Raw genomic sequence first — 14850 nt, 5'->3', positions numbered from 1 at the left:
AACCTATCTAAGATAGTTTTAATTAAAATACATTATAGCGCAAAAGATATGTCATCATAGAATAGGGATTATAAATTCTAATTCTATAGTATGAGACAATATATTCATGTAATGTTTAAGAAAAAGTTTTGTACATGAGTTCCAATAGTTCATGGATTAGGGATCCAGTCTTACGGGGTTCCAGGGGCTTCTGTATAGATTATTTAGGTTAATCTTTCATTCTACTCAATGGGATTCAGTGCTCAGTCTAGAAGATACCATCAGAGATGCTTAGTTTTGCAGTTCTCAAACTGGATTTGTGTCTCCAGAGATAACATGCTTGTTAACAGCAAAAATGTTTTTAAATAAAAAAAAATAATAGAGGTGAGAAATAACAGACCTCAATCCTATTGTCCCTCTGCAAATTTGTGTACACAGAGTCAATCCCTTACCTCTCTCTAAAAGTATAAAGTTTCAAAAAGTTCAATGAATAGAAGATTGCTCGGGTCGGACTAGATCTGGACAAGGAGAAGTCTGGAGATGAATGTGAGAAGGGAGGGACAGGCAGTAGAAACAAAAGTGAAACTGTTTGAGCAGCAGATTCCAGAAGTCTTGAGGTCTTTCTGAGTGAAGCCTTCACTGATTTGAGATCTACCATACCATTCTCTTACTAGAAGGGAAAACCTATATTGGGAACAGGCTGTAAAAGAGACCCAGTTTGGGAATATTTGAATGAAGTTTCTCTACCTGTGGGTAAGACAGGCATGCGTGCAAAATGCAAACAGTGCAATAAAGAAATGCAAGACCTGGTTGCACAAGTGAAACAACATCATGAGAAGTGTTCCTTCTCAGGAGGAAGCTGCATTGAAGAGATGAAAGCAACATGTCTGAACATGCAGGATCTTCAGGTTGGTAAACTTTTTTATTTAATACTTCTTTCTTAACGACTGCCTGTCTTCCTTCTGGACTATTCTTGAATTCTCATGTTTGAGCAAAAAGTACTCTACGGTACTATCATTTTAGATGCAGTTGTGATAAAAAAAATAAATAGCTGAAATAGGCAGATCTTCCTTTTACAATTTCACCTTTAAAGTAGTACTGAGTTTCAGTGAATGCAATGAGCAATACTAAATGAGCAGTATGGTAATAATAATTAAATAACTGCATTGACTGATTTTGTTTATGAGAATCAGTCGTCAACATACAGGATTCTGAAGACTATCCACCATTCTAAAAATATATGTTTGCTGATGATGTTTTAAAGAAAGTCACACCAGTGAAAGTCATTTCAGCATATAAATTCAGAGACTTTTGAAGTGATAATCTCACTTTTAACAGCAGTAGCTTCTTCTGCCAGTATAGAAAGAATATTTTCTTCCTTTGGACTAATTCATTCCAAATTGAAAAATTGTTTGGGACCTGAAAAAGCAGGAAAGCTTGTTTTTCTTTTCCAGATTATGAACAAAAAAGAAAATGAAGGTGAAGACGATTGAGTTAGCTGCAGAAGCCAACATTTTAAGTTTCTCATGTTGATCTGGCTCACACAGTCAATTTAATTTTTTTTTAATATTTCATTTAATTATTTTAGTTAAAAACAAATTTTAATAAAAACAAACCTGATTTTTAAAAACTTGAATGTTTAACTAAATTCAAAAATTCATATGCTTGTTTTGTTAAAATATGTTTGCTGATGAAGAAAAAAATCCAAAATACATAACGTTGTGGTTTTAGTTAAATAAAACAGTTTAAATGTCTGTCTGGTGATGTTCTCCTCCTAATACAGCATAGCCAGAAAATCCTCCAAATATTAATGATTAATCTGTTGAATTGGAGACAGTTCACCTCCCAACGACTTCAGAAATATCTGCTTCAATTACCTTTGGTAAATAATATAAGCAAACAATCATTCATTTTCTGATATAGCTGTAAACCTAATCTGAAAAGTTTTCAAAATAAATCACTTAAAAATGTGTAGTGTGTACCTTCTAAAAATAAAACCTACATCTATCTCTGAGTTATGAAGAATATGTATTAAGGTTATAACAACCAACAAGAATGCACTTTTATGTAGAAATCCATTATTAAATCGAGTCTTCCTGACTAGTGATTTAAATCGTGATTTAAATCAAATCCACCCTGATGGGCAGTGGGTGAAGCTGTCACTCGAGGAGGCTAGCTTGCCAGCCCACCTCTTCTGCCTGTGGCCCCACCCATACTCCACCCCTGCTCTGCCCCAGACCCCACCCTCACTCCGCCCCTGGCCTCTCCCTACTTTCTCCCTCCTTTCTTCCCTCCCCCACTCTTCTCACCCCTTTCCAGCCAAATCCCTGAACCCAACTGAAGCAAATGACATTTGAAAAAAAAAAAAAAAAAAAAACACTCTTCTGCCATTTCTTTCTAAAGAAAATGGAGCATGTTTTCCACTGCATGCCAGACGGTGAAGACCGGACATGCAGAAGATACCTAATTAAAAGCACTAAACTTGGGAATAAAAACTTTCAGTCACAGGTTTTTTGATATGCCCTGAAGTTTGTCAGAGATTTATTTGCAAAAACTTTGTAATAAAGGCGAGTCAGATGTCTTGCTGAATACAGCATTACATATTATGGAATACATGATGCAGCTCTTCTCTGTTTTACATTTTCTTAATCAGTATTTCTAAACTGATTTTATATTTTAAATGTATCTTAAACCTTCATAAAGTAATCATTCCAGATTACTACATATTTAACTCACTGAAACAAAGACGTTATTTTAAATCAGTCATAGAGGTTTAGTGTGTTTAGAACAATGGTCATTGCTTTTAGAAAAAGGGAACACTAATTTACTTTGTGTGATCTCCACAACAATAGACATGTTCATGAAATTTCACCAACTTTAAAAAATATGTTTCCAAAGATTTTAGGCATAACAAAGGCTTTTATATCTTACTAGGTACAGATTTTGCTGGAGGGTTCTCTTAAAACTAGTTCATCAGATAGTCAGAAGTAAAGGAAGACTCTTTGTCCATTTATCTGGAAGGAAAGGGCTGTTGTCCCGTTAAGGGCTCTTTTCAAGGAGGGAGGGAGTGTGAAGAGAGAAAGGGATGGACAGAAAGGACAGGAACACTTTGGAAGCAACTTTTATTTACTGTAGTAATTAAAATTAAAATGTGTATTTTAGATAAGGGTGGCCTTTTGAAGGATTTATTTTTAAAAAACCATATCTCTGAAGATCCAAGCATTTAAGACTAAAGATGACTGTGCATCTAAAAATCTATGCAAGGATTTTTTAGAGATGTGATTTTATAATCTTCACCAACTCACTAATGAAATATTTTTAAAGCAAATTTTAAACTAAGGTCATGTAGACTAGCATGTTCTGAGTAAATATTACAGTAATGCACTACTGTTTTGTCAGTAAATTCAGAAACTGACAGTATATACCTGGGGGTTGGCAAATGCCTGTTAAATGGCTTCAGCCTCGAATGGCTCTTTAACAGTTTCAATGTTGTGCTAATAGGGTTGGCAGGCAGGAAGGCTTTTTCACTTTTAAGTGACTAGATCCCTTCCAGAGTAAGAGTCACCAGGCTGCAGCAGCCAGCTGTGGGAGCCTGCAGGAAGGGTCAGAACAGAGATAGGAAGATCCGGCTGGGTGAACACTAAGCCCAAATTTTCAGGTGCCCTAGGTAGCCCTGTATTCTGCCTATGCCCAAGGACAGCCCTGTGTCCCACAATGCCCATCCTAACTGCTCTGGTCAGCAGTTTGAACTCCACTGTCCTGAAGGTACACTGGTATGTGCCCCCCCCCTTTGAAGGCTTGGGAATTTTTGAAATTCCTCTTCCTGTTTGCTATGCATGGACCGTTCACACAGCACCTTCCCAGCAGACCGTGCTGGCTTTCCACAACAGATGCACTCCCGTGTGGAGAAAACGAGAGCTGCTGTATCTGCTGAGTATATGGGGTTGTAGCTTCGCTCCAGCTGTAGGAGCTTTGAAACCTACAGGCTGATTGCTAGTGGCATGCAGAAGAAGGGGCATGAAAGGGACATGCAGCAGAGCCTGCGCATCTACACAGTAGGGGCCAGGCGGAAAAGTTTGTTAACGTACACCGAGATGTCCCAGGAATCCTCCACAGAGATGTCTAGGAAATTTTCAAAAGTTCCCTGGCAGAGCTGCCTTGTTTCTCCCCCATGCTGTAGGAAACTTTGTCGCACCATCTGACAATTATTTCTGCAGGGACCAGAGTGGCACGTCGGCGAGCAGCATACAGAGCCGGTCTGAAGCCACATGCAAGCAGGAGATGTATCCTTGCATCCTAGGTTACCCTTAGGAATGAGATATCGGGTTCGATTACCCTAGCCTGTGGAAAAGGGTACCAATATTCAGAAAAGTCTCCCTTGAATTCTACCAGAGTTTAAGTAACCCCCTTCAGAAACCACCCAGATCCTTCGTCCATTCTTCCCAATTCTCCCCTGCATCCTCTGCCAAACTCACCACATTTGGGACTTGCGCTGACCTGTGTGTTACCCAAGGAACCGTGAGAAAGAGGTGTGTGTACATTTTATGATTCACAGCTGTGAATGCACTCACAATATTGTCGCTGTTCATTATTTCTTTGGTTTCTGCAGATGTGTCCTTGAGGACCAACTCCTCCACACCGGTGAAGCGCCACCATCAGATAAGGCAGCGAACTAAGAGGAGTACGGAGGATATGCAGTACGTGAAGTGTTGCAATCAACAGATATAACACATAACGAAACAAGAGTTGGAGTGAGACAATTAATGAAAAACTCAGGATGGATACCTGGAAAGGAGAGATGGGCAGGGGCAGATGATGAAGCTACTGGAGGACCAGACAGAGATGCTCAAGACTCTCATCATGCTGCAGTCAGAGCACATCCACGCACGAGTCCCCCTGCAGCTAATACAGAACTCCATTCTACGCCCTCCCCAAACTCCCCACCACATTCTACGCATGTTCCCGGTCCCTTGCAGTACGCCTTGCACTCCACCCCTAGGGACTTGTTTCACAGTGAAAGCTGGAGCCACACTCAGCTGTGAGAGCCGTAACCGAGACCGTTCCTCATTTCCATGTCCCTAGTTTGACAAAAAAAATTGTGTTTTGACCCGTTATTAAACTTTCTTCTTTGATACAAATTGACTTTTTATTTGAGTCATACACACATTAGTTGGTGCTAACATTTAAACATAGTGGCTATAGGCAGGAACATTTGCTCACTACAATTAAAGCTCAGGAAGCAAGCACTACAGGGGCCATTCAAGGCAGCAAGTAAACAGTGCCTGGCCAAATGCTTAGACACATTACTGGGAATCATGGTCAAAATGCTCTTTCAAGGCCTCCCTGATTCGAACAGCCACACACTGTGCCCCTCTAATTGCCCTGGTATCTGGCTGCTCAAAATCAGCAGCCAGCCGATCAACTTCAGTGCTCCACTCCTGGGGAAACTTTTCCCCCTTCACTTCGCAAATATTATGCAGAATACAGCAGGCTGCAATGACCATGGGAATATTTTCCTCATCGAGATCTAACCGGCCAAAAAGGCAGCGCCAACGACCTTTTAATCGGCCAAAGGCACGTTCAACGGTCATTCGGCACCTGCTGAGCCTGTTGTTGAAGCGCTCCTTGCTGCTGTCTAGTTTCCCAGTGTAAGGCTTCATGAGCCATGGCAGCAAGGGATAGGCAGGGTCTCCCAGGATCACTATTGGCATTTCAACATCCCCCATTGGGATCTTCTGGTCTGGAAAGAACGTCCCAGAATGCAGCTTTCTATACAGTCCAGTGTTCTGAAAAATGTGTGCATCATGCACTTTCCCTGACCGCCCTGCGTTGATGTCAGTGAAACGGCCCCGGTGATCCACCAACGCCTGCAAGACCATAGAAAAGTAGCCCTTTCGGTTGATATACTCCCTCGCAAGATGGTCTGGGGCCAAAATTGGGATATGAGTTCCATCTATTGCCCCTCCACAGTTAGGAAATCCCATTGCCTCAAAGCCATCAATTATTTCCTGCACATTACCGAGAGTCACAGTCCTTCGTAGCAGGAGGCGATTAATGGCCCTACACACTTGCATTACCACAGCCCCCACAGTGGACTTTCCAACTCCAAACTGATTTGCGACTGACCGGTAGCAGTCTGGAGTTGCCAGCTTCCACACAGCAATCGCCACTCGCTTTTCAACAGTGAGGGCAGCTCTCATTCTGGTATCCTTGCGCCGCAGTGCTGGGGCGAGCTCCGCACACAGTTCCAGGAAGGTGGATTTGCGCATCCGAAAGTTCTGCAGCCACTGTTCATCATCCCATACATGCATCACGATGCGATCCCACCACTCAGTGCTTGTTTCCCGAGCCCAGTACCGACGGTCCACCGCATGCAGCTGTTCCGTGAATGCCAGCAGCAATCTTGAATTATTTGTTTCCATGGCAGCCAGCAGGGCAGGCACCACCGAGTCATTCTCTGTTTCGCAGCTCATGAAATAATGCAGGACCAGACGTGTTGTGTTCATAACGTTCATCACCACAATGGTCAGCAACTCAGGATCCATGCTGTTAGACAGAGATGGCGGGTGCACAGTTTACAAGGGCTGTTGAAAAACGTCACGAAACAAATTTGGAAGCCCATGGAATGATGGGATGGAAATAACTGCAGCACAGGATGGCAAGCACGCCCCCCTCCCCATGATGCATCACAATCCATTCCCAGAGCTCCCAAAGGCAGAGGGTTACAGAGGGTGGCGAGTTGTACAGTGTGATAGCTACCCACGATGCAACGCTCTCTCTGTCGATGCAAGAGCAACGACTGTGGACACGCTTCGCAGATACAAGGAGCGTTGTGTGGACGTGCACAACCGATGTAATTAAAATGGCTTATGGTCATCGACATAACTTAAGTCGAATTAATTCTGTAGTGTAGACAAGCCTTTATCCTGATGGCCACCATGTGGAAATCTTCCAGGACAGACAGCAGGTAAAGGGAAAATATATATATATATATATATATATATATATATATATATAAGTTTTCAAAAGTGACTAGTCATTATGGGTGCACAACTTGAGACACCCCTGGGAAATGGAATCTGATTTTTCCAGAGGTGCCATCCTGTGAAAGTGAAAGCCCCCAAAATTGTCTAAGGACGCAGAGGCAACATGTGGGGGGGCATGTGGGGTCAAGTGCCCGCCCGCCACACACAGATTGGCCTGGTGGGGAGGGAGAGGTGCTCTGTCCTTCTCTCCCTGCGCCTCCCCCCGGCATGTTCAGCTGCTCTCCCCGGCAGCCAGGTGGGGAGCGTGACAGAGCTGCTTCTGCCGGAGAGAGCTTGGCTGGGAGGCAGCAGTGGCTCACTCCAGGCCTGGGCTCAGCTGCTGGGGTGAGGGGCTGAGCATGTTAAGGGAGGAGGGACCCGCACAATACTCCAACTGAGGTCTCACCAGTGCCAAGTAGAGCTGAACAACTGCCACCCCGTCTTACATATAACACGCCTGTTAATAAGCCTCTGACTGCCAGATGCTGGGACGGACGATAGGGAAATTATTGAGTGATCCATCCCGTTCTGTTCATTCCCTCTGAAGCACCTGGCATTGGCCACTGTGGGAAGACAGGACACTGGGCTAGATGGACCATTGGTCTGATCCAGTGTGGCCACTTTATGCAATACACCCCAGAATGACATTTGCTATTTCCACAACAGCATCCCATTGGTGACTCCATTAATTAATAAAGTCACTAATCCCTTTTGTAAATTAGGTCCGAATCTGCAAGATCAAAGATCTTTGGCAAGTCCAACCACAGCACATGCCCACTGTGTTCCTCACTGATTTTCAATAGAACCTGACATGTAAATCTGAACACAACCACCTCCATGTGGGATTTGTATTAACATCTACAGATTAGAATGGTTGTATTGCAGCAGATCAGTTTGTTTGCAGAGACATCTGCAAATCCCAACCTTCCAAAGAGCTCTCCTGCTAGCAAAATAAAACCACCCCCAATGAAGGGTGGTAGCTTTGTCGGTGGGAGTGTGTCTCCCACTGGTGCTTTTCATGGGTGAACCTTTTGTCGGTCGGTGTTGTTTTCACACCCCTGACAGACAAAAGTTTTACCGACCAAAGTGCCGTGTAGATATAACTTAATTAAATAGAGAGACAAGGTGGGTGAGGTAATATCTTTTAATTAGACCAACTTCTGTTGGTGAGAGAGACAAGCTTTTGCGTCACACAGAGCTCTTCTTCAGGTCTGGAAAAGGTACTCAGGGTGTCAACCTAAATACAAGGTTGAACAGTTTAGCACAGGGGTGGGCAAACTACAGCCCGGGGGCCACATTTGGCCCTTCAGACATTTTAATCTGACCCTTGAGCTCCTGCCGGGGAGCACGGCCTCCACATGTGCCGTGGCTCTGCGCAGCTCCCAGAAGCAGCAGCATGTCCCCCCTCTGGCTCCTATGCATAGGGGCAGCCAGGTGGCTCCGCACGCAACCCCTGCTCCAACCACCGCCCCCGCAGCTCCCATTGGCCGGCAACTGCAGCCAACGGGAGCTGCAGGGGCAGCATCTGGGGAAGGGGTAGCCGGAGGGGGGGACATGCGGCTCCTTCCGGGAGCTGCTTGAGGTAAGCGCAGCCCGGAGCCTGCACCCCAACCCACTCCAGCATCCCAACCCCCTGCCCAAGCCCTGATTCCCCTCCCGCCCCCTGAACTCCTTGTACCCACCCTCCTGCATCCCAGAACCCGCACCCCCAAGGCCAGAGCCCTCACACCCGCACCCTGAACTCCTCATTTCTGGCCCCACCCCAGAGCCCGCACCCCCTTCTGCACACCAACCCCCAATTTTGTGAGCATTCGCGGCCCACCATACAATTTCCATACCCAGATGTGGCCCTCGGGCCAAAAAGTTTGCCGGCCCCTGGTTTAGCACAAGTAGTTAACACGTATTCTAAGGAACCACTTAAGAAGAAGTGGCCCATTAAAGCCCCTGTAGTCATAGGACACTAACACCTTTTTGTCCTACACAACACTGCATCATACTAAACAAACATAGGTAGCTCTTTTTACCAACATGGCATCTAATAGCCTCCTCATGTGATTATAGGAACTTGCTGTTCTAAGCACACCACCTCTGGGAAAGTGAGTTAAAGTAAACACGGTACTGTACTCACAACAAACAACGCTCAATGCTGAACGCTCCCAAAACAGTGATGTCTGCCAACTGGCGGAGCATGAACAAATAAACTTTTCCTTCACTGTTGTTCACTGGACTTCAGTGGTAACTAATGGGCTTCTTCTACTGACACTGACCCAATAATTACAGAATTTACTGCACGGTCCCTTTGCTAAGCCCTAGTCCAGTGGTTCCCAAACTTGTTCGGCTGGTTGTGCAGGGAAAGCCCCTGCCGGGCCGGTTTGTTTACCTGCCGCATCTGCAGGTTCAGCCGATCATGGCTCCCCATGGCTGCAGTTCGCTGCTCCAGGCCAATGGGGGCTGCTGGAAGCGGCGGCCAGTACGTCCCACTGGGAGCCGCGATCGGCCGAACCTGCGGACGCAGCAGGTAAACGAACTGGCCCAGCCTGCCAGGGGCTTTCCCTGCACAGCTGGCGGAACAAGTTTGGGAACCACTGCCCTAGTCCAATGTTTTTCCTCCTAACGGAAGGAATTCTTGTCCTAGCCACCCTTATTTTGCTATAACTCAACGTTTGAGCTAAAACAGGATATGCAGCAAAAAAGTGCAAGGCTTACAAGAACAGTTCCCCGTGTGACAGAATACATGACACCTTCACTTCTGTTGTACAAGCAAAGTATCCTCAACATGTGGAACATTTCAAACAAAAATCTTCCTAATCCCTATTTTATAGCCCAGGTGAGGACTGTGACCCTTTTAACATCTAGTACATAAAGGGGGAAAAAAAGTCAGAGAATGTGACTATATCTCAGACGCATGGTGCCACTGCATGGACACCTATTTATGGGGCTAACAGGGCTGAAAGAGGAATCTGGTAACGAAAATAATCACCAGACTATGGAAATAAAAATCCAGTCAACTTCTTAAAATTCTAGGGCGTGAGTCTTTGGCAGAGTGAATGGGTCAGATGATCACCTGGGGACCACCTTTGCCCTGGCGTGCAGGAGATCCAGGTACAACACCCCATTCCTCCTTCTCCCCCCGCCCATCCTCCAGAGACCGAGAATCCTCCTGGTGTGGAGGGCAAAAGAAATTGGAAGGGCTTCACATTCTTCTCCATTGACAATCCTGCCAGCTGATCAGGTAGGAGCACTGACAGACTTTTAAGTGGAGCCTCATTGAGTCTTCAGACAGCTACATAATCACAAGCCTCAGCATCAACAGAATGCTAAGGGGGCTCCCCGGGGTGTCTGCCTGGGAGGCCGACCTAGGGATGGACGGCTCATTTACTTTTTGCTCTTGGCCCACGACCTGCAGTAATGTTCCGGTGGAGTTCTCTCTGAGTTAGCTCTGTCATTTTCAAAGGCAGACACATGCTCTTGGCCCCAGAGAGCACACAATCTAAATTCAACACAACAAGCGAGGATCATAAGCGGGCACCAGGGGCACAAGGGGAGGGACAAGATGACAATAGCATCATGTCAGTTACATGGGCACATCTTTAAAGTATCATCATCATCGATTTCTGTCTCACCTCATTTCTTGGAGACAGCATTCAGCACACGATGCCTGGACAAGATCCTGCAATGTACCAAATGCTTCTTAAAGGCCACTGAGCACCCTCAATTCCCGCTCTTTAACAAAAGCAGGGGGTGCTCAGAACTCCTCCCCAGCACTTAGCACCCTCCAGGATGATACCCTTATCTACTAGTCTGAGACCATGTCTCCACTAGTGAGCCTACAGAGGCACAGCTGACCCGATGCAGCTGTGCGGCTGTAAGATCACTCGTGTAGCTGCTCTATGCCAGCGGGAGAGAGCTCTCCCATCGATATAATAAAACCATCTCTACAAGTGGTGGTAGCTACGTCGCCGGGAGAAGCTCATGTGTTTTTTTTTTCACACCCATGAGTGACATAAGTGGTAGCATAGACACGGCCTGAGTGCAACAAATTGGGATCCCCAAAATTAAAAGACAATGACACACACCATTTGAAATTTCACACGCACGGATGCTCAAGAGTCTACAGGAGGCAGAGTGCTCCCCCCCCAACCCCCACTCTTATACCACATAAAGGGCTGGATTATTGGGGGGGGAATCAACATACAATAACACAAGGCATTCTGGCCACAGCACTCATTCCCACTAGTGTGGGATTGCCAAAGGGAATCAGTTTCCCTGGGAGTGTTTTACTGCCTACTCATACTCCGACCCCCAGTATTCAAGATTTAGGCCTGGTCTACGCTACAGTTTTAGGTTGACATAAGGCAGCTTATGTCGACCTAACTCTGTAAGCGTCTACACTACAATGGTGCTCCAGCCAACATAAGTCGCCCACTACATCGATTTAATAACTTCACCTCCACGAGAGGTGTAGAGCTTAGGTCGATGTAGTTAGGGCAGAGGTGGGCAAACTACGGCCACATGATCACTAGGACGGGGGAAAATGCTTTTGAGAACAAAATGCTAATTCAGCTGATTATTTTAGTCAATAAGAACCCCAGAAAGTATTCACTAGCTATATGCTTTAGACTTTTAGAGGGTGCTTCTTTGTTTGGGGAACATAGCCACAAATAAATTGCCTACAATGCATTTAAAAGACTCTGAGAATCTATTTTCCTGGGACATCTGCCATGCCTTATGCTGGACGGAAGCCAATTTTTGTTCTTAAAAATAAATCATATGCAAACGGACACCGAATTAGGACCCAATCTTGCCAAACGCATAGCATTACTCAAGAGAGTAGTCCCATTGAAGTCAGTGGTACTACTCACATGACTAAAGTTATTCATGTGTGAAAACAGCTTGCAGGATCCTTGCCTGTGCAATTTTCTAGAGTATCTTTAATGGTACAGTACAGGCTAGACCATTAAACTGTTAATAGTGATTTAAGATTTTCTAGATGAATGAATTTTCCATATATTACAATTTAATCTCTTAGCATATATGCAGACACATGCCACTGAGGTGCGCAGAAGTACAGTGTACTCCTTTGTAGAGCTACACCCCATAACATCCGTTTATAGTTCCCAAGACTTTTGCATCCGCAGATAAAAACCCTTTATTAAAGCCACTTCTCTATCAAGATACAGGTGGGCTAGTGTATTAACTTTACTATACTGTAATTCCTACAGGATACCCAAATATCTAAGTCACCACCAAGCCCCACTCACTATTAGCACAAGCCAGTTTATCTTTGACCTCATTGTCCTCAGAGCCCAGGAGGAGTTCGTGGATGATGCTTGCACACGCATGCACACACTCACACAAAGGTATGCAAGCTGCATGCTCTGCCTGGAACACGTGGTCTGCTTTTCAAAGATGCTGCCGCTGAGCTCCTGAGGCGGAGAGTCGGGGGTTGCGCAGCATTTCTGAAAATATCAGGCCAAAATGAAACTAAGAATTGGTCTCTGCCCCCTACAAAGGGCCAGACAGGGAGAGAATAAGATGCTGAACTGGGTAAAAGGGTAAAGACTTAACTGCAGAACTAAGCAACATCCCTCTAAATACATTCCTGGAGGTATCAGGCACAAGGTAGATAAATAAGATCTGCCCTAAATAAAATCCAGGCTAGATCATTTGGATCTTGACAAATTCTGCAGCAAAGTAGCTGCCTCACTAATAAAAACGGTCGATCTTTCTTATCAACTGTGCTGTGTGTATCAGCTGAGTGGTGAGAGAAACCACAATTCCAGGTTTCAGAGTAGCAGCCGTGTTAGTCTGTATTCGCAAAAAGAAAAGGAGTACTTGTGGCACCTTAGAGACTAACAAATTTATTAGAGCATAAGCTTTCGTGAGCTACAGCTCACTTCATCGGATGAGCTGTAGCTCACGAAAGCTTATGCTCTAATAAATTTGTTAGTCTCTAAGGTGCCACAAGTACTCCTTTTCTTTTCACAATTCCAGGAAAGCCAGGAAACCCCCCACACCACCCAGACAAGTCCTTTAAATGCACACCCCCTATCTCCCTGGAAAAGCCTGGAGGCCAACGCTGCTAACCCCGGCAGGCTGCAGAAAAGCGAAGGAGCAGCTTGCAAGAAGCCGCCTACTCCGGATTACATGCCGTACGATCTTCGCTCGCTCTCCTCGCTCGGCAGCTGAGTACATAGCTCACAAAGCCCTGTTCTCCCGCTGCAAAATGAGCGGGTTTAGTCCCTTGCACAGCCCAGCCTCTACTGAGCTGTGCGAGGGTTTGGCTGTTTCCCCCTGGCCCTTTTCGCCTTATGCACAGAAACGGGAGAGGGGAGGGGGAAAGTCAGGCAAACCTGCTTGTACCTCGGGCTAAGAAACGCCAGCAATAATCTCCCTCCCAGCCGCCCCGTCCGCTGGCGACGCAGGCAATCCCTGGGGAGGAGAGCTAGCCCGGGGGAAAGGGCTTCGCGGGGCGGACTTGGTTACAGCTTCACAACCCTGCCCACCCCCCGCAAAGCTGAGCGCGGCGGCTCTGCCTCCTCCCACGGCAAAAATGCCTGCCGGGGGGGATCTGAAATCGGCAGCAAGCTGGGGTCACAGCCCTGGGGCGCTGCCCGGCTGGAGAGCGAGCGAGCGAGCCAGCGCGACTCACCTCCAGCGGCGGCGGCACCTCTGGCTGGGGCCGCGGCTTCACCCTGCGGGTCACTCGCCAGCACGATAATAAGGAAGTTTTCCCCGAGCCCTAGCAAGGAAGCAGCCAGGCCGACAGAGGTGACTGGCGCGGCGAGACGTCCAATGGGGGCCCCAGAAACTCTCCCGGCTGCACCAATCGCCACGTCCTAGAAGGGATCGGGGAGGGTGGGGCTAAGGCTTGGGTTGGGAGGGGGAGCGTGCAGAAGCGGAGTGTGCAAGGGGCACGTAGGTGCCTCGCTTGCGTTGGCTGCGGGACGAGGTGGGGGCGGCTGCTCCACGTGCAAGTGGGGAGGAGCTACATAGAAAACGGTCTGAACTCGAGCATCTGCTCCTGGGCTTTTAAATGGGTGAGGTCAAAGCAAGGCAATGCTAGGAGGAAAGCCAGCATTGTGGTTTCAAAGTGAGAGTGTCTGGGGTGCACTCAGGAGACCGAGAGAGAGGCTTCGTATAGAGAGCTGATATCGCAGGCATAAAGTGAGAAATCATGTGATAAGGATGATATCTTTCCCATTAAATATGTGAAAAGACTCAGCTTACAAAGTCAAGCACTCTACAGCGAGGAAGGGCCAACATTAAGGTTGCCTGTGCAACTTAATTCACCCTCCTTCTGCACATGCCTTGTGATACCATCAGTAATTAAACCATCACGCACTATGCGGTGTAGGTGTAGCTGTGTTGGGCCCAGGATATTAGACAGGGTGAGGTAATTTCTTTTATTGGACCAACTACTGTTTTTCTACAAATTTTCGAGCCACCCAGAGCTGTTCTTGGTCCAATAAAAGATGTTACCTCACCCACCTTATCTCTCTATGATCATGTACTGTTTTTTTCCACAGGACCCCTGCCTCATACAGAGGACAGGAATGGTGCTCACTGAATGAGCCCCTATTCAAGAGAGAGGGCTAGGTAACTGCATGTCCATCCGATAAAAAATGAGTTCGCTGAATTAGGATGCCCCACGGCACCAGTCAGTTTGGTATTTTTGCAAAGGCTCATGTGTAAGGATCACATGGGGTGAATCAGACTTGGGAGCCTCATTATTTGCATAATAATCACAAAAGGTTGCTTGTTTTAACTGGAGGTTGCACATGATTTCATACAGCTTGGCTAACATGGGGACTGTCCACCCCCGTGCACAAGTGCTGAGGACATG

The 14850-nt window shown here is 46.4% G+C and overlaps 1 protein-coding gene across 6 annotated transcripts in view; it reads right to left on the bottom strand.

The window, feature by feature from the left end:
- HERC3 (HECT and RLD domain containing E3 ubiquitin protein ligase 3) overlaps positions 1-13855 on the bottom strand; it is a 122638-nt gene extending 108783 nt beyond the window's left edge. The window contains exon 1 of one of the 6 annotated variants that reach the window (XR_005292583.2): positions 13657-13826. The gene's annotated coding sequence lies outside the window, so the exon portion shown is untranslated. Of the gene's footprint in view, positions 1-12358; positions 12463-13656 lie in introns of those variants that run through there. The other 5 variants (XM_038399716.2, XM_038399714.2, XM_038399720.2 and 2 more) reach the window with 5 other exon arrangements.
- Between the last annotated feature and the right edge of the window lie 995 nt (positions 13856-14850).

This window comes from Dermochelys coriacea, chromosome 4 (assembly GCF_009764565.3).
Source record: "Dermochelys coriacea isolate rDerCor1 chromosome 4, rDerCor1.pri.v4, whole genome shotgun sequence".
Lineage (NCBI taxonomy): Eukaryota > Metazoa > Chordata > Testudines > Dermochelyidae > Dermochelys > Dermochelys coriacea.
Note: the sequence above shows the minus strand (reverse complement) of the source record. Positions and strands in the feature narration are given on the sequence as shown.